Source organism: Meleagris gallopavo, chromosome 14, assembly GCF_905368555.1.
Source record: "Meleagris gallopavo chromosome 14, MGAL_WU_HG_1.1, whole genome shotgun sequence".
Lineage (NCBI taxonomy): Eukaryota > Metazoa > Chordata > Aves > Galliformes > Phasianidae > Meleagris > Meleagris gallopavo.
The window spans coordinates 14,616,596-14,636,957 of NC_139417.1; the positions used below are offsets into that span (position 1 = coordinate 14,616,596).

General features: G+C 37.7%; 1 protein-coding gene and 1 long non-coding RNA gene across 2 annotated transcripts in view; both read right to left on the reverse strand.

The window, feature by feature from the left end:
• Positions 1 to 20,362, reverse strand: part of SUCLG2 (succinate-CoA ligase GDP-forming subunit beta) — a 103,616-nt gene that overhangs the window by 15,204 nt on the left and 68,050 nt on the right. The gene's annotated exons all lie outside the window — the stretch shown is intronic.
• Positions 7,669 to 18,680, reverse strand: LOC146543432 (uncharacterized). Its single transcript, XR_014886270.1, has 2 exons — positions 14,421 to 18,680; positions 7,669 to 13,504 (listed from the first exon to the last, which is right to left on the reverse strand). It is a non-coding gene; the product is annotated as an uncharacterized LOC146543432 (long non-coding RNA).

The following is a 20,362-nucleotide window of genomic DNA, read 5'->3' on the forward strand; positions in this document are numbered from 1 at the left end:
GTGCCATTTGGCAGATGATTGAATAGGTAATCAATAGCCCACCATAAAGACTTGCTGCCACCTAAACATTGGTGAGAACTTTTGTTCCAGAGACTTCTCTTTGGAAAACTGGCTTGTCCAGCATTATATATTGAAGACATTCAGCTGAGAACAGGACTGCTGAAAGATGGATGTTGATCCTTATCATTCGCAAGGTTTATTTAAAGTAATTTAAACTAAAAAAAAAAAAGTGACAGTTTAAAAATTAATGACCAGTAATAACATCCTGACAAATAGGATGCCAAGCTAAGAACTGTATTATTGTGAAAGGGGGTGACTCAGAAGCTGACGAAGTGGCTCTCCATTCTTTTTCGATTGCCTCGCTACTTGTGAAATCATAAAATGCAATTTAACATTATTGTTTTCCCTTAGAATTAAGGGAGGGAAAATGCCCTGAGACATCAGCGACGTTACCTTATTCACTCAAATAATCTAAACTCTCATCTTCATTTTCAGTAAACTTTTTTTTAACCTATTTTCTGCCTCGAAAAAAGGAATCAGCTTCAGAGAAATAATTATTTGATAATGAACTACCAGACACTTTTCACAAATTTATCAAAGCATCTTATAATAAAAGCAGAGTCGAATTTTTTAACCACAATTCCAAAGTGATATAATCAGCAAATCTGAACTGTGAAAGAAGTTATATGGCTACATTAAGAAACAGATGGAGTGAGCATAAAACAATCACAGATAAGCCAGCATAAAGGAACTTAACTTTAGAGTAATCAAGGTTGAGATGCTCAAGGCAGCCATGGGGAGTCATAGACATTAAAATTAGCAGGAGAAGCATGTAAATCACAGTCTGCTTCTTATACTTCAGTGCAGGCCTGTATGGAGCAACACAAAGAACTGGAATTCTCTCACTTAACCATATTGCACTCCTTGACAAAAGATTTTGCAGTACAGGCAAGGAAAAATACCCAGGAGAGCCAGGCTGAGTATTCTGTAACTATCAGAAAATCCAGATGCCTGTCAACTTCAGTGAGAAACAGAAAATTTTAAATTTTCAACTCTCCCATTACATAGAAAAAAAAAGTCAAAAGCCCAAAGACCTCACTTGGCTTGAGTAACAGATTTCTAAATTCAAATCTTCTGCAGTGATCCATGCTGTGATATATTGTGAACCTAATATTGGTTCCTTGGTGCAGGAATATAAGCAGGAAATAAAAAACCAACCCGATTCTGTTTCAACTGCAATATTACATGCTAAGTGAACAGTTAAGTCCTGCACTGTCTCATAGGTTTTAGTTTCAAAAAATCAGTTAAACAAGTACATGCAAAATAATTTCTTCATCTACAAACTGGTACCCATAAAATGACATCATAGGTTTAGGATCCTCTTGTGGCCACTTTTTGTACTTCTTTGCTGGATGACACATGGAATGGAAAAGTTTGTCCTTATCTTGGAATCTGTTTCATCACCTAGCACACCTTGTTTGCAGACAAGTGCCCAGAACCTATCACAGTCAGGGAAAGCTGTACAAATAAATGCAAATTTAAAGTCTCTATTTCAAAGATAACAATGTAAATGATTATAAGTAAGGAAATTGATGCAGGCAGAAACAGTTTAATGCATGTACTGGGTGTAGATTTTGTTAATTACTTTTTAAGTACTTAAACACAGTAGTAGCTGAAGAGAATTTGAAAGAGAGATTACATACAAATGCTTCCATGTGGGTGTTTCCTGCTGAGCTGCAGTCTGCCATAGCAGCACTGATTAATCAGGGAAGCCTTGCCTTCACTTTCTAGTTCCTTAATGGCCCCAAACCACCCCCATTCCCACCCTCTCTCTTCAAGCACCAAAAAGGCTGCTCCTGCCTCCATTCTGTACTGCCAGCTGATGGCTGCCACTGGCTAAGCTGAAACAGCCAGCCTAAGACACTTTCTTACCCAGGCTTTCATGTCTAAGAGAAGCTTTCCAATAAGATTCCCCACTGCCACTCCACTGATACCTTTTAGTTATGGTAACCTTAATCCCTCAAAATACTCTGGGTGTGACAAAGATAAGGCTGTGATTGTTGCTTTCCATCTCCATTTCCCAACCTAGACCATGCTGGAACCTTATGGCACAAGTTCCTGAAATGGCTGGAATCCAAACCAAGCATGAACAAAAGGAGAGAGGAGAAAGATTTCACTTTCTCACCTGAGTTACCTGCAGTGCAAAATCACCTCCTAAGACTCAGAGCTCTTTTTATTACAGACTTGGATTTTATTCTGCATCGATGCACTCTATGGCACAGTGATCCTAGGCCATCGAGAGCCAGAGCAAGAAGAGAAATACAGGCAGTAATGACACTGTGCTGTAACAGCAATTAGCCTCATCCAGCAGCTGCAAAACGACCGTAGTTCAACAGGGAACTAATGTACTGGCCCTGAAAGCCAACCCATGTGCACTTCAAGCTATTGTCTTTTAATTCATTGCAGTTAGCATTTTAATGCTACAGTTCACCTCCATAAGGATAATGCTGAACGAATGCGGATACCTGCAGCCAGCATCACAGCAGTGTGTGGATATACTCTCACCAGTACCAGCCATAGCAGAAGATTATAGTTCTGAGAAGCAAGAAGGTGACACATAGGCGAGTCCCAAAAGATCTTATCCATTGCACACCTTTGCAACAGGTCCTCTGCAGAAGCAAAACCATGGGACACCACTCTGAAGTAGTGTGCTACGTTTGGTCTTCAGGGCACCAACACATAGCTAAAAAACTGAATTCAAGAAGTAGTTCAGTTTGGTAAGGCCATCTATCATTTAAGTGAGGATGCATGCTAAGAGTCACACAGAAAGCTCCTCTAAAACCAAGAAACCCTGCAGCACTCAGCACCTCTTGCCTCAGTGACACTTTGGAGTGCTTACAAACAGAAACAAGAGGACTCTGGCTTGCTTCAGCCTAATTAAAATGTTTTAAAGGAATTTAATTACAATGTGCCAAACCACACAAATGTAAAGATCTTTCCTACAGAGAATTAGTGATGAATTGAATAATTTTATTTTAATCTAACTGTTGGCAAGCGATGTGGGTTTCTTGTTTGTAAACAACCATACTAATGCTAAATATATTTATTCACAACTTGACACGAAATACAAGTCTGTAATTAATCATTTCCCTGTATAATTCAGACAAAATAAAACCCCAAACTTGTACCCCTCTCACATTATGAAATAGTCAGTTACACACAAATGAATAATTATCTGAATTATCAACTATCTACAGATGTGCAGCTCCTTTCAGCCCAGACAATGGCATACCCCTGGTGCATACTGGTAATCTCTCACACATTCACTTATTCTTTGTTTTAAGTGAGCAAATCTCCTTACATATTAAATAAGCTCAATCACGGGCTACTTAAACTATTGTTTCAGGTTATCTATTAATTGCAGGCTTCCCTATCTGCATTCACTGCTAAGATGCCAACCGTCTTATTAATTGAAAAATGTCTGTATGAGTGGGTAAAATGTCAAAGGCCACAGGTTGAGATTAATTCTGTAAAAATAAGGTAACACTTAATTCCTGTGACAACTTTTCACAGCTTAACTGCTTGAAACCCTGTCTTATTGTGACAACACAAAAGCTAAGTTGCAAATAAAAAAATACTCATTAGAGCTCATTTAATTTCACAGTCTTAAATAATTTGCAAGAATAGTTTGCTTTTCACATCAGCAGATGTTTAAGTCTGAAAGACTGTATGATTACACTTCCTGTAAAACAGTATTTTCATCTGAAATGCAACAATTAGGAGTCAATATGAAGACACTGAGAACTGTGTTGTTCATGTAAAAAGATTAAGTTCTTTGTACAAGTGTTACATTAAACACAAATAAGACCAGAAATGTAATACATTGCTTGATTATGGTTTTGAAAATAATGATAAAATTTGAATGTTTTTTTCTGCTCTGCTTGAAAGGGAAAAATAGATACACAACATCTTCACAAGCTCACTGCAGTCTAATAGAATAAAAATAGCACACAGGCACATTGTGCAAGGACATCTTTGACAGTAAAAACCTTCTGCTGGTAAAAACACAAACAACTGAAGACTCAAACCACGGAAGACACAACAGAACTCACCACATGCCACAATCTGGACTAGAATACCATGAAACCAACACCCTTTTTCATGATGTTTAACCCCTGAGCTAACAAAAAGCCAGATCTTTTTTTGCAGACTCGACATAAGCTTGCTCTAGAAGTCTAACTTAGAAACCAGCCACATAATTTATGCACCTGTAACTCACTGTAGTATCACAGACTGATTTTCAGTGATGTGATGGAAAGACGAGTGGGAAAGGAAGAGAAATAATTAAACTTCATACTACAGGAAGTCAACTGAATGATTCTTGAATAACAACAGATGATAATACACTTATCAAAGCTTCCTTTTATCGTTCGTCTTCACTGACTGCAGCTGACTGACACATTCTTTTATAATCCTTTGCCAGCTGCAGACTGAGAAGTCTTTTAAGTTAGTCCCTCAACTCAAGCCTATGAATTCAATTCTTTCCACAACTGACTGGGCAATGGTTCAAAACCTCACTTCAAGACACCTGCAAAACCCAATGTTTGGCTTAGCAGAAGAACAAACAGGTTATTCCTTGCATCTGTAGGAATGCCAATTCATTTTGGAATTACAGAAAAACTGTAGAGCTATTAAAAGTAAAGCATCATAAAAGTACCTTTGCTCTCCAAACTTCTAGACGGTTCCAATTTAGATTCAAACTGGAGGCATATCTTAATTTATAAGACTGTCTGGTAAGTAGGGTCCAAATAAATGTTTTTAAATCTGTTTCATTGGCAACATTTTTTTTTCCACCTAAATACCATAAATTGGACCTTGCTGTTCATATCCATGGAGAAAGACATTTAACTGTCTAAAATTTCTTCTTCATTCCAAAAGAAAAGGCGTATCACAGTTGAAACAGCACAAAGAATGTATACTTTACAAAAAAAGAAAATCCACCAAATAATTAAAGCCAAGGTAAACGGTGCAGTGATTACTGCATCATTCCTTTCCTTTGAGATTATTCCAGTCATACAGAATGAAGTTGTTCTCAAAAGCTTTGATCATGTCCTCACGGAGCACATCTCAGAAATCGGAGGATTCCCAATTGCAACTCCCGACAACACATTACTGCAATCAAAATTGATGCAAATCAGGAATGAGAAGTACTGGAAAAGCAAGCGAAGTCCTTGCTGACACAATCAGTACATTTCGCTTATAAATGCTCAAAAACTTTCTATTCACATCTGTCATCATTTCTTGATTTTTCAACTAGCCAGATGACAAAACCCAAACATTTGATTAACAATGTACCAAGAGGCTTCAGAACTCAGAATTAAAGCAAGAACAATCTGTGGCAGCAAGTTACGGCTGCTCATGCGTTATGATTAAAATAAAGAAGCATTTCCAAAGGTTCCTCTGCAAGAGACTATCAAAGTAGCAACAGTGTGGAAGAAGCTGCATTATGATGGATTTAAATAAAGCCAGGTGGGATTCAGAAAGTGAGGAGCAGAATGAAAGGGTCAGTGTTTATTCTGGCAGATATGTAGAGTGAACGACTCAGTATTTCATTTAAGATACGCAGAAATTCTCTAGAAAGGTGAGAAGTTAGATAGCCAGGGGTGTAAAGGAAGCAAGCTGGGGAGAGTCAATGAAAATTAGAGGGAGAAATATTGAAATGATTCAGTTTACTATTTTTTATTTTACATTTTTTAGATTTTTAATTGCTTCATACGGGGTGTCTTTAGCCTTTTTCTTGGGAGAAGCCATGTTAGAGGTTACTGTCAGAGATACAGTGACTAGGAGAGATGACAAATCTGACTAATGCTTGTACCTGGTGTTTACTGATTCTATATACTTTTCCTTGAAGGACAGGTTACTTTGGATGCAGCAGCTCACTGATGTTTCAAAGAAGTCTCATTCAAGCAAATTGCCAAGGGAAGACCAAGAACAAGTTGTATCACTGTCCACAGACCGTTTAAATTCTTAGTCTAAACAGTTATACCTCTGAAACAGCCATTGTTTTTTGCACTTACTTAAAATGAGCACTCATTCAATGTCATCATCTCAGTTATTTTCTGGCCTGGACTTCAATTTCCCTTAAAATTTCCTTCCCTGCAAAACAACTGTGGTCCAGTTAATCACCATCATAGCCTGCCTCCATTATTACCTGCTAGGTTTTGATTACCTGCACCTCAGCAAATCCAATATCACTGATTTCTGCCTATAGCTACAGCTGTGATGATGACTTCTAGAGAACAGTGGAACTGGCAGAAAATGCTGAAGTAGTTCTGCACTGACAGCTTGCTTTCCCGTTGGCATTAAATTCATGCAGAAGTTGCAAAGCTACTTTTGACATATTTATTTATTTTACTGTTTAGGCTTTAAAATCAAAACCTAGCAAGTCTTTACAAGTCCTGTTTTTTGAATCTGTCTGAATTCTTCCGCCATACTCAATACTGTGGAATTGCAACCCTCCCTTATACCCCACATTCATTATTTAACAAATGAGATCCATGTACACATCTAATGGGAGAACTGTGAGCACTCCCAGTGAATGGCTCACATGAAAAAGATTCTTTCAAACATTTTGCTGCTAAAGAACTAAGAATCTAATTATTGCCAGCTCAGAAAATCAGATGACTACACTGGCCAACATTTAAGTTAACCTACCAGTTGAGGCACAGGCAGGACAAACTCCTAAAACAGGGAATCCTGCAACAGGTCAGCTCATGGATTGCTGGATATGGATGTCACCAGGATGCCTGGATCCTGGTTCTAAACACCTCTGGTTTTAGCACTCATTAGAACAAACAGTCTTTGCCCTAAGCTTGAGTGTTTTCCAGTCTTCACTTGTACGTCATATATATATATATATATATAAATATATATATGCAAGCATTCATCTGAAGCCACGTCAGACTACCCATATATCAAAAAATAAGCATGAAATCCATTAAACATTGCACATAGCTGGGAGCACTGCAACTCTGATGCAAAACCTCAAAGAAACAAGAACCATTCTATTGATTTCTGGATAGCTCTTCTGGTTTTCCAATTATGAAAAAGCTACAGGTAGCAGTTTTCTTCAGTATAACAAGATGCTGAAGTTGTCGCCTGTTTCTCATTAATTTTTCATTTCTACAAGCAAAAGTCTTTTCTAGGAGTGTTCAGTGGCAGTACAAGTCTGTTCCATTCACTTTTCAACACCAGACACGTATTTATTTCTAAGCTTTCAATTTCATTGCATAGCTTGCTATGCAACTTGCACACATCAGCCAAAGCAGCAGACAGCTTTTCACCAAAAACTTGTAGCTTGACATATACCTTGTCTTGCCTTAGGCTTAAATTGATTAATTCATCTTCCAGTTGTGGTAAAGTCTTCCATTTAAAATGTTTTAGTAGGAAGAGGCAGATTTTAAAAACTGAACCAGAAAGAATGCTTCCAGCCCGCTTTGCATATATAGTTTAAATACAGTATTATGCTCTGCTGTTAAGGAAGTCTTTTAACTTAATTTTGCTGTTACTAACTCCATAAATATCTGGTTTTCACATATTCCTTCCTGATTCCTTTCTGTGCAAGAAGACTACAAAGCAATGGCTGTCTCAGGGATTTCACCTCTTAGAGCTTTCTGGTGACTGGAACGTTGACTGAAATTCTCACTTTTTTTTTTTTTTTTTTGCCAGAAAACTGAGTTGAAGAAATTTACCATAATAAAAACATGAAAATTCACTTGACTTCAGAAACTCAATCTAATACATTTTTGAATGGAAGATTCCAGAGTAAATTTTGTCCATAAAATACTTGAGAAGGCAAAAATATACTGCAAGGTGAAAACAAAAATTGAAGGTTCTAATGTGAAAAACGGAATCACAGGTATAAAATTTGATAAATCATGGAAAAGCTTACAGGCACATATATGGTACTGGTACCGTCCTTAATTAATCATATTTGTATATAAAGATTGAGAATTTTTTCTACAAAACAGTATGCAGCTTATTCAGCCAAGGACTTCAAATTCAAAGCAGGGATTTTTACTCAAGAGTTTGCAAGAGGTCAGACACGATGATCTTAAAGATCTTTCCTAATCTTCAAATCTGTGACTCAAGGTGCACATACAGGTTCAGTTTTGTAGAACTCCCGAGTATGGTAAAGCATTGAGCATATTACTACTAATAAATTTGCTTTTATCCTTGAGCAAAAACGGTAGGTGGCACCTGGCTTTCCCCCATGGAAGTAGTTACGGGTGTCAAACCAGCACATGCAAGCCTGCTCACTTGCTTTCATTTTGAAAACTATACCAGATGAACAGTTGATTCACATTTTTTAAGTTTGTTTCATTGAAATGCTGCTGGTGTCGAGGAAACTGAATTCAAAAACACTGAACTGAGCAGCAAGTCCTGGACACAATATATTTTATACACATTAATAACAACATTAACTGCAAGACTTTCTCATGCAAGTGAAGGGAATCAAAGCTTGTATTTCTGTGGGTATACACTCAAAGTCAGATAAACAGAAACAACTAGGGCATCTTTTGTAATACTGATGCTGACAATGCATCAAGGAGACGAAAGAGGCTATGGTAATTTCAGGGTTCATTAGAAACACAGAGGGTGGGGAAGAAATCAGATTTTGCCAAATAGAAAAAGGGAAATCAGTAGGGAAAGCAGCTTTAATTTCAAGCTTGTGAGTATTACAAATAATGTAAAGTTAAAAAAAATAAAAATAAACTGCATTCCCAAGTATTTTTGTATGCACCCTTTAGAAACGCAGACACTAATTTATTTAAGCACAGACTTCTGCACAAAAAAATAAAGGTAGTAACCTAAAGGTTATAAAGTTATAGCTCAGTGATCCTTCTTCATAGATGCCTCAACCATTCTGTCTCTTACTTTCTCTAAACACTCTGAGCAAGCTCCAGTGACTGGAGCGCACAGCAGGTGCTTCCTCAGCTGGGAGAAAGATGCTGCATGGATCATCTTATCCATCTGCCACTCTGAAACCTCCTCTGGAACATCCCAAAAGAGAATCTTCTGTTGACTTAAGCGAGTGCTGGATGTGAGCAAGGGGTATCCCACTTTTCAGCAGGGAGAACTACGCCTAACAGTAAAACAGATCCATCTAAATTCTTCTACTGACCTTCAGTAGTCCTAGAAGGCTGGAAACATTGTCTTGTAGGTGGCATCTAGTAACAAGGAACACACTTTCAGTGAATATCTTGGTAAAACGTACCATTTACAAAGTACTGCGAGTAAGAGGGTGACATAGCATCATCCTATGGAGCACTAACAGCAATGGCAACCCATGTACACAGAACAGATGACTGATCATCAGCATATCCATGAGCTGTTCTCTTGTCAGCTCATTGTGATGGCAGGACATGAAGGAAGTTTAACTAGAAAAGCAGGCACCTACAAAAGACTATGCTGAATGGAGATAAACAGATGAAAAAAATCAAAGTTTCATTCACTCAGTTTTGTAACCCTAACAAAGATAAAGACAAGCTGACTTTCAGCTGACATTATCCCTTTATCACGGCAAAGTGTGGTAACAATGCAAAACACTCCTCATGTTGCAAACACTGTACTGGATACTGCATTTGGGAGGTTGCTAGAAACACCTGCTTCTATTTAACACTACTCCAGGTGACACTGTCCTGTGGCTTGTAGATGTAGGTCACAAATTGCAAACAGGAGCAGTGTTATTAGTTGATTTTCACTTGTATTTAAGACAACAAATAAATTTTAGACGTTTTCATATACAGAGCAAGTCCAATTAGCAGGCAGTAAGACGCTACACCATGCTGTTCTGCAAAAAAAAAACAAAACAAACCAAAAAAAACAAAAACATTGAAAACATCTTTGCTGAAGACAAGGAAAGATATGTTCCTTCACACATTCATGGAAATGAGACATAAGCAAGTACCAACGCTTACAGAGGGAACAGGGCTGCAGAATAAAGGATACTTGGCTGCTATGACATCCCATTTAAGCATGAAAACTAACTTTGAAGCAGTGCTATGTGGCCTGTTCTCTAAGCACGCAGCTGTACACATGTTCCACTCATATTTCCAAAGCTGAATTTATCCTGATGTTACAGCACCAATTAGTGAATATTATAAAAGCAACCTAAGCAGTGGAGATCAGAAAATATTATTAAGCCTGTAGATTAATGCTGCTAGTGACACACAGTAGACACAAGGTAGCTACTAAGCCATTCAAACCATGTATTTTAGAAGTATGTGTGATACTTCCTCTCTTCCCCTCCTCAAATATTTATTTTCTAATAGCAATAATGACCTCAGCATTCAAGGCAGTCTTCCAAGATTAATGACCAGTGGAGGTTAATGGTCCTTAGCTATTCTTCGAGCCATCAACTCCTCCCAGCCAGTCATTAATCCCTACGAAATGCCTTAATGCTTCACTTATTACTGCTTAAGCATCATGCCTGTAAATTTTCAGGGCATTAAATCTCAAGAAGTAACCTTTCTCTCTTCAACAAAACAGACAAAATGAAATTAGTCACTTCATTTTTATAGGAATTCTCTCAGCCTTGCAAAACAGTATTATTTATTTGTGCTTATTTGCATTTATTTGTTTTGGACACTAATAAATAACGTCTCCCTCCTTGTCATTTCAGTAAATTTCCTGACAAAATACTGGTATAAAACCTTCTTCAGCCAGCATGTTGGCAAGAAAAAGTAATAGCGAGAATACCTTTGAGTAGTTTCTTTCTGCCACAGGAAAAACCACAACACAGAGGAACTACTTGTAATCCACACTTCAGCCGAAGATGCCAGTGATCTCTGCTCCCTATATAAATATGCCTACATATGCATGTATTTTTACATTTTTTCCCCCAAACTCAGCAGCAGTGACCTCCTGCAGCAGAAGATAACACAGTCCAAAAGACGTGGCACTGCGTGACTCAAAGCCATACAACGAAGATTCTAATGAAGGCTCTGCCACCGATATTTGAGTAACCTTGGGAAAGTCTCATTGCTTCCAGAGACCTTTTTCTTTTCCTGCTGTACCTGTTTAGACAAGAATGCTACTGAAAAAGCAGAGCTCTTCTCTGTAGGATTTTGAGTAAGACACCTTGATTTCAGCCCAGGGTTTCCATTCACTACTGCAGTGTAAACAGCTACAACAAATCTCTTCCAGTGGCCCATGAAACACAATGTTTACATGGAAGCACTCTGTACACCATGCACTACAGCACGTGAGAAATTACCTTTCCTCCAAAGCATTTGGGTTTTTTTTTTGTTGTTGTTGTTTTTTGGAAAGTTGTGATAAATGGTGAAGTACTTGCTTAATTGTCTCTGGATTCCAACAGAACAAAACAGCAAAACCAGCAAAAATAAATGTCTTTATTCAAATGGTGAAATCAATCAAATTTAATCTGCATTCATTCAGAAGATCAATTATCCAAATGCGTTTAATTCAGACTGTACCTGTTCCAGGCAGCCATCAATCATTTAAAGGGCACCATTTTTTTTTTTTTGCCTTTTACTTTTTCATTCCCCTAGTATTTTAAATGGACATCAAGATTTACATTCATTTCCTATTGTCATTCTCTGCCTAATAAGACCTGTTTTACAAGGCATTCCCAAATTGAATTCTCTGGTGTTAAAAGGAAAAATTATTCTAGAGTTCACTGTCCACAGCTATGACAAACAAAGCAAAATGTCATTATTTTTCAATCATTTTTCTGTGAGGAAAACAGCACACAGAAAAATGTTGACATTACATTTAGAAGATTAGACATATCTGACTATTATCATACTCATTTATATTGGCACTCAACTAGCATTAGTTGTGAAGGCAACAGGGCTAGCTGTCAGACAACAACATGTGCAAATTGACAAGCTATTAGAGAATGCCAACTGGATCTATTCAATTAGAAAATTTACTCCAGTACTGGAAAAGCTTGCTTTCAAGATAAGGGAGAAACATCGTGTGTTGACTAGGGAAAAAAATGATAGAAATTAATAAACACAGAGGAAAATTAATCTCTCCCTTTTTGCAATAAACACTACAAAGAGATTAACTGTAAAATATTAACTCTAAAAAATGCCTTTAAAATATTAATAAGATGGGGGAAAAAATAGAAAAAAGAGCTAACACTTTCTTTATGTCAGCACAGGAGACATCTCCTCTTGTTCTCCTGCTAAGCCGCTATGGGGTTGTTGTGACTACAGGAACTCTGTAGTGTTAGCAAGGCAGCTGGAACTCTCATCTTCCACCAAAGCAGCATTTTCAACATTTGGTGGCTGTACTACACTGTCTCCATCACAGCCTGTTTTCTTCTGGAAAACTGAAGCTATAAAAAATTATAGTCATAAATACTACTTGGAAAATAAAATTGAAGAGGAATCTATGGTATATGAAAACAAACAGTGTTCCTAAACTGTCACAATGCCAGCATGCAGTATTCTCCCGCAAAATTCACAGTTATGCAAACACGCCTAAGCACTGTATGTGTGCATGAACAAAACTACATACAGCATTCCCTGGAAAAAGATCAAGTTAGTTCACTCTGAAGAAGAAAGTGCTGTGTGGATATTAAGGACCCAATCTGATTTCAGTTAGATTAATACAAAACAGCACTAACATTCAAGTACCAGGGGTTTTATGGCTAGCAGACACTGAGAAGAATCAGACCTTGATTGCTCATGGAAATAAATCTTAAGACAGTTATGAAATTTCATCTGTAACTCTAAAAAAACAAATCTGAACATTATGCTTAGTTAAATCCACAGAATCGCTGACCTTCAGCATCTACAATATTTAAGAAAAAGACACTTCTAGTTCTAACTGACAGATCCACTGCAAATACAGCCTCAGCAGCCCCAGAGCCAAGGCTGAGACATGTAATCTAAGCGTCCAAAGCTCACTCAAACTTACTCAAACAGATTTTCCTCTACAGTTCTCTCAAGAGAAATGAAAGATTCAAGATACAGCTCTTCAGTTAACACGTAATCAGGAAACCACTATAATATAGGATTTGATCTTGGGTGGTGATATAAGCACAAGTTCTTACAATATTCCAAGTATATGCCTTCAACTCAAGTCTAAAATCATCCTTTATTACACAGGAAGTCTGTAAATAATTCAGCTAAAATACTAACTCTCAAAAAGTTAATTATATGTGAAATTCCATGCTCCAAATGAGACACATCTCAATGCAACAAGTATGCAAGTCCAGCTGGCACGGGACAAACCTATTATGTTCACTGAATCTTTCCAGTTTGAGATTCCAGAACCAATTCCAACAAAGAGCATCCTATTCCAGCATAAATCCCACATCTCTGCCACACCAGCACTTACCCGGATAACGTAATGCTAGCACAAATACAAACCAAACCATGCTGAAATGTTACAGCTCTTCTCCTGCACTCTTCAGACCAACCTCCAAATCAACACAAAACATGAGAATACATCCAGGTTTCCTTATGGGCTGAAAATGAAGAGACAAGCATGTGGTACGAGCTGCCTCCTCTTATTCAAGTAGAAGGTATTCAAAAACACTTAGAGAATTGCTGTAAAACCCGCAGAATTGGAAAGCATTGTTAAAGCTGTAAGTGCTTTTGCCTCAAACCCTTCAAGGCCCTGTGTTATCTGATGTGTTAGATAATGCCTCAGTGCCTTGTTACCTTAAAACCCATAGTTCAGGGCTGAAAAGCTCTTGGATACGAGCAAGATCAAAGCAGGTAAGTTCAATAAACAGAGTAGGCACTGCTTAGGGGCTTGAGGGGCATCGCTTCTACAGCATGCTGCAAGTAATTTTCTCTGGTGACATGCTATGTTTTGTCTTACTGAACATTTAACCTCTAGATTTGGACAGCACACATTTGGCATGGGCACATTTCTTTAGGGAACACCAGAGTGGTTACTTCAAGTGACAGTTTTCTAATTATTCTGTCAAGCATCAATCTGTGAAGTTCCAAGTTCCTCTCTGCCCTGACTGACAGGGCAATCAGCACTTTACTTAAAGCCTCTGGAGCTGTTCTGTCCTGACAAACGCTTAAAAAAAAAAAAAAACAAAAAAAAACCACACACCCGACCAACCCCTCCTCCCCAGAGATTGGAGGCAGTGTAAAATTTGACTTCCAAAACAGCTCCCTGTTTCTGCCACACAGCTCCCGGAGGTAACTGAAAAATGGCATGAGTGCATACCATGCAGCATGGGGAAAGAAGCACAGACCAAAACGGCTTCTTTTTTGTACTACAGCAATTCATTTCAGGCATTTCATTTTGGAGAAAATCAACTGATAAAAGTACATCAGGAACAGAGAAGCAGCTGATATAATGCAGTTTTTCTCACTGAAAAGTTTTCATTTCTTCTCTTACAAGAGAAAAAAAACAACACCTACACAGCACTTTTAGCTTGATTCTGAGTTCCCCTTGTTCCTGAGGAGCATTGTGTTCTGATGAGCATTGTGTCGTGAATTCTCTGGGGTATCATGGTACCAATGACTGTAAGAAGTGGGAAAAATGAGTGACTTTGTGAGCAACAAAAAAAAAAAATTAGGTCTGTACCAAATGTACAGAATAAGACAAGCTATTGAGTAATCATGATCATAATTTCTGCAACAGCACCAAAGTATTTCATGTTCTTTATCTACCATATAATTAAATTACACACTGGGGTTAGGATTTTGGCCATTAGGTTGGCACCACAGTAGCAAATATAGACAGTTATATGCCAAGGTGCTGCATTTGAGAAGTCAACATGGGAGATGCTCTTCTTGGTTCCACTTAATAATGGACAAGAAAAGAAGACATCCCAGTATGGGACAGCAGCACCAAGATGCCACATATTCCTACTTGTTTGCAACAGGATGCACAAAGTTGCTCCTGCAGTTTTCTAAGTTAACTGTTGCTCCTGCAGTTTCTAAGTTAATAATGCACATTTGGCGACTTGATCGTGAGCATAACTGAGCACTCCATGGTACACCACACTGCTTCAAATCAGCAACGCTAACAAACAAATTAATTACCAAGTCAGGTGTCAGAGTGGAAGAGCACAACACATTTGATCACAAATCAGAGTGAAATGCAGAAAATCTCTCCCTAGATTTAAGGCTTAATTCTGTTTTTCTGAGGACATTAAATATGTAAATATATTCACACGCACAAAATTCAATTTTTTTCTTGGATCTGAATCAAAACTCCCAGCAACACAGACTACCTGTGATTTATGAAATGAAGAAAGGAAGCCTGTTTTAATCAGAGCTCAAGCCTAGTCAGAGCCTAGCAATGGGTACATAATTTTGTTTCTCTTGCTGGACAGCTGAATGCTAGATGATTTCTACAAAGAAATTCTCCTCCTCCTCAACAATATGACACGATGAGTTTCCCTTAATGAATCAGATTCCTTTTGGATAAGGTTATGACAAACAACATCCTAGGAAAAACTATTTCCCCTGAATTCAACAGCAGCATTCAATGATGGAGGCACTGTGTGATGCACGAAAAAATACCAGCCTGCTAACAGAGCAAAGCTCAGGGCTGAGGCTTCCCTAAACCAGCACCATCCTCTGGGAACTACTCATCCCATCCAGCAAAGTGTATGGAGCCAATCTATTCCTGTTTTTGCAGCTTTAGTCTTGCCAGGGCAGCTCCCCGTTGTTCACTGCACTGTTGGATGAGCACCAGGGCACATCCAGGGAAGGAAGGTGCAAACAAAAGCACTAACTTAGATAAGCTTAAAATGCCACAGACCTGAGTGCCTCTAAGTAAGGGAAAGCCAGCGCTGACTGCTGATAGCACACACAGAGGAAGAAAGCTCTTTGATTAAAAAGCCTAAAATCTGCAGTGGTCAGTTAGGGCAAAATCTGTTCCACCAACAAGGGAAAAGGCTAATTCATCTGTGTTCTTACTGAAGTGCAACAGATTTTTAACATTATTAAGGGAGATAAGCTAACACTGCTGAAATGTATGCACTGTCATTTTTAAATTGCTTTCATTTTATCTTTTCAGTTCAATTACTTCCATAGTTTGTATTATGAAATGAAAACAAAACCTTATTTTTTCTCCTAATACATATAAAAAAAAAAAAAAAAATAACCCACCCAAAACAGCTGCATTGGGCCCTGTGAAAGTTTTGATTAAAGACAAATCCTTCACAATTCAGAGAGCACATACTCAATCAGTGGTTGAAGAGGAAAACCTCCAGGGTGCAGCAGAAACTAAACAATTCTGATAAGGTTTCTGTGACTTTCTAGCAAACAGTAATTTGCTCTTTTATATTTCTTCAATGAGAAGTCAAGCATTGCAGTCCCAAACCTTTAAATCAAATGATTTGCTGGGCATCAGGCATCCAACTTTCACCATCTACAATAAAATAATGTCTCTGCACATTCAATCATTTCTATTCAATAATTGATTTATTTTTTATTTTTCTATTTTTTGCCAGTTACAAGCCTATAACTATGTTCTGGGAGGTCGATTTCATCAAGATTTAGTTAAGGAAAAGAAATTTGCCACATTTTCAAGTTCTAATCTTGTCTACACCATATAAGCATGTATACCATTTGTTTCCTGAAAGAGATATTTTTACTCTTTCCCCCTCTGATACCGTTATAAATTCCAAATCTACCATGCATCTGTAGTTCATGTGAAGGTTTCTGCACAAAGCCAGCTTTTTCATTAAGTTAGTTCTGGAAAAAAACTTGTAGTCACCCCTCAGTCCAAAGAAAAAAAAAAAACAAACCATGAGTTTCCATGGAAAATCATTTTCAAATAAAACCCTTTACATAAAGTGACCACTTCCACTATTATTTAGGTATACTACCATTGCAAAAATTCTATACACAAACTCTTGGCCACTATTCCCACTCAGTGACGGCAGAATGAAAGCTAACCACCTAAATCAGCTGAACTTCTGCGCCACTGAAGGAACCATGGTTGGTTGGGAATGTTCCTGCTATTTCTCTGCCTTCCCAGAGTGTGCACACAAGAGAACTGGGCCATAGGAGATAGAATAGCTCACATCTTCTGCAGGCTGCGTTAAGAAGTCAAGTATGAGCAATAAAGGAGATGAGCTTTCCCCTATTCTAAAGACAACATCCTGTTGTAGGCAATGTCTAATACAGTAAAATACTGAAGGGTACAACACAGCATATTTTGAGAGACAGGCCTAATTTTCATCTTCCTATAACAGAGATACTTCTTCTATAGAAGAGGAAGCTAAACCTCTACCAACAAGAATAAGAAATACTCATTTGAAGTAGATGTGGACTTGATTTACCAAGTACTTAAGAACATGACAAGCTTTAAAAGTGAATAGACTAATTTATTTCAGCTTTATCCATCCACTCAGAATAATAGATAATAAAATATTAAAATCTGAAACAAGTTTGAATATCTTCTTGAATTGGAGCATGAATAATGAAGTTGTGAAATAATTCAGTCTCACCTGAAATAAAACAGAGATTCAAAGGAAAGAAATAGCTTTTCCCTCTTTCATTAAGCCATATTTCAAATAATTTTTGTCTTTTCCAGAGCATTTTCACTCTGCTCTCCTCAGTGCAAATGAATGGATGAACACAAGGCAAGGAATACTTTTCTCATTCAAGTATAATTTAATACATCCTTCTGACAGGACAGAGTGCATCCTGCTCCAAAACTGAAGTTTACATAAGGAAAATATATTTCCTACCTCAAAACTATATGAAAAGGCATATACAGAGTAATACAGAAAACATCAGAAGATTCAGAGCATCTCAATTTCTATAGAAACGGGTGGATGCTCTAACAGACCTTTCCTCCCAAAATGCGAATGAATTTAAAAGCTCCCTACTTGCCAGCCCTACACATTTTTCTTAGTCACATCACTGTGCCAGACATTTCAGATGGCATATGGGATTAATAATAACTTAGATTATGATAGGTGATATTGTTCTATTTCCTATATTAGGATGCAAGCCAGCGTGCAAGTGTGACAGCAGAGATGAGTGATACATCTGTATTTATTCATGTAATTTTCCCCTCTTTTCCAATAACCACATCACTGAACATGGCATGGTAAAATTAAGTCTCTTTCTTATCGTAGAGACGAAAGACAAGAAGCTCATTTAAAAACAATGCTGTTTCACACTTGCCCCCCTTTTTAGTATAGACTTACTGTTATGCTAAAAATCTTTGCAAATCACACCCCTTTATTCTTTGGTCTTAAAAGATAATTTTATGATGAGGAAATGGTATTTATCACATGGCACCTTTTTTTCCCTTCAAAATCAAGTCTTATTCTTCAGCTAACTTCTACTCCTTCTATGTGTACTCCATCCATCAAGGGTGTTCTGGAAATTATAATTAAAAACAGTTGATATTCATTTCACAGCCAGGAGAGTATGTTCTACCCAGCATAAATGGCTAAGAGCACCTAGCTGAAATATACAATTCATCATCTAGGTCTGTTTCTATCAGAAACAGACGGGGGTGAGGTGATTAGATTTCTTCATTTTGGTGGAAAGATCAAACACCTTCCTAGGCAGCCACGACACCTCAAGCCACTTAAAAACAATAAGCAATAAAAGGTGATTTTCTCTACAGCAGAATTTAAGTAGGGAAACTAAAATTTTTATTAACACATTATTTCCTATTTGTATCACTAAATGATTATTCTTTCATTCCTCTCTCTGCTAGATAATCTATAAATAGATTCATAATAAACTACTCATCTCACCAAGATGAACTGCCAAATGGAGATTCCCAAAATATCTTTCCCTTCTATCCTCAGTAACAGTGGAATGAATCACATAAATTTTCAAGATTTAATCAGTTTGTAAAGTACAGCAAAAGATTAATCACCGTTCTGCTGCATTACACATGGCATTTCTGGTAACCCAGCAATACTAACACGCAAACATAACTGCACATCATGCTGCACGCGTGACATACGGCATTCTGCAACTAGAGATGACACCACAACGTTCTCAAGATGGAAATTTTTCTTCTTTAAACAGTGGAAGATTCTCCCCAGTGTTACAAGCCCCAGTTGTCACACTCATCCAGTACTTCCTATACTGGCAGTTGAATAAGCACAGTCCATAACAGATCTTGACTGCCACTGTGTGGTTACCAACATCCACCTCTCCAGCCCAAGTTTCTGATACACAGGAGGTAAGTGCAAAATCTCTGCAAGTTTTTTTCCTTGCTAAGTTTGCTTTTGTATCCCCGTTTTAAGATTCATTGTAGTCAGCCTTAAAATGCCAAAAGGCACTCAATTTCCCAGTGCCTACAAAGAATGGCAAATTCATGTTAAAGCATATTTACATATCAATTATCTAGAACTCAATAATACATATGCTCCTAAAAGTTATCCAACTCTTGATTATAAATCAAGAAAATTCCATTATACATTTTAAAAATGCATAATTGTCCTCACCTTTTCATAAATATTGGCTATATGCTAAGAGTTTATTAAAACGTTTAAATGGAATGAAAGAATGCCTTTTCAGTACTTTAATTGCTCTACAAGATGACTAGCCACTTTAAATTAATACCTGTGAAACTGCACAGACACATTAGTTGAAGCCCTTGCACAAATTCTGTTAGTCTATACTTCCTCACCAAAGCAACACTAATAAAAATTTGAGATAAGTTCTAAATTACTCCTATAAGCCCAAACTCTGTAGCATCTGGAAAAGAACTACGAGTGTTAACACTTCAGATAGATGTGCTCCAGTACCCTTGGTTACAGGTGAAGTATTTGTACAAATTTCTGATAGAAAGCAGACAATGTGCCTTTTTCAACTATGCTCAGCTTTACAAAATGTTTCTGTGCTCTAATTGATCTTTTCTCCATCTACAAACTGTCCTCCTATGGTATAATCTTAAACTTTCAAAGGCTTAAAAAGCCAAAGTCCATACAATACATACCCATTTTGGCTTTAGATTTAGGGCAATTGCAGTTGCCTGAAACAGGAAAGGAAACCTCAAGTCCATTCATTGGCCCCAGTGTGTGATCAGCTCTTCCTGAAACACCCTGGGTAAGTTTTTAAGGCAGTTCATAAAAGCTTGCTGTGTTGGATAGCCTTATAGCTCCTTGTGTAAACCCCTGAAGGACTCGATCAGCTTTTCTGCTGAGCAATTTCCAGAACACCTAGCTTAGCTTCCTTTGCTGCCTTTACACAGCAGACATTAACCTGTAACACTGGGCAGACTATGCAGGTTAACTGAGGTTTTCCTTCACGGTGCTGTGCCTTGTCCTTTCAACTCTTAAGTCTTTTCTACATTTGAAGAGAAATGGACTGTCTCACCATACATGCTCATGCACCCCTAAAGCAAAAGAGGATCCCTCAGCACTACT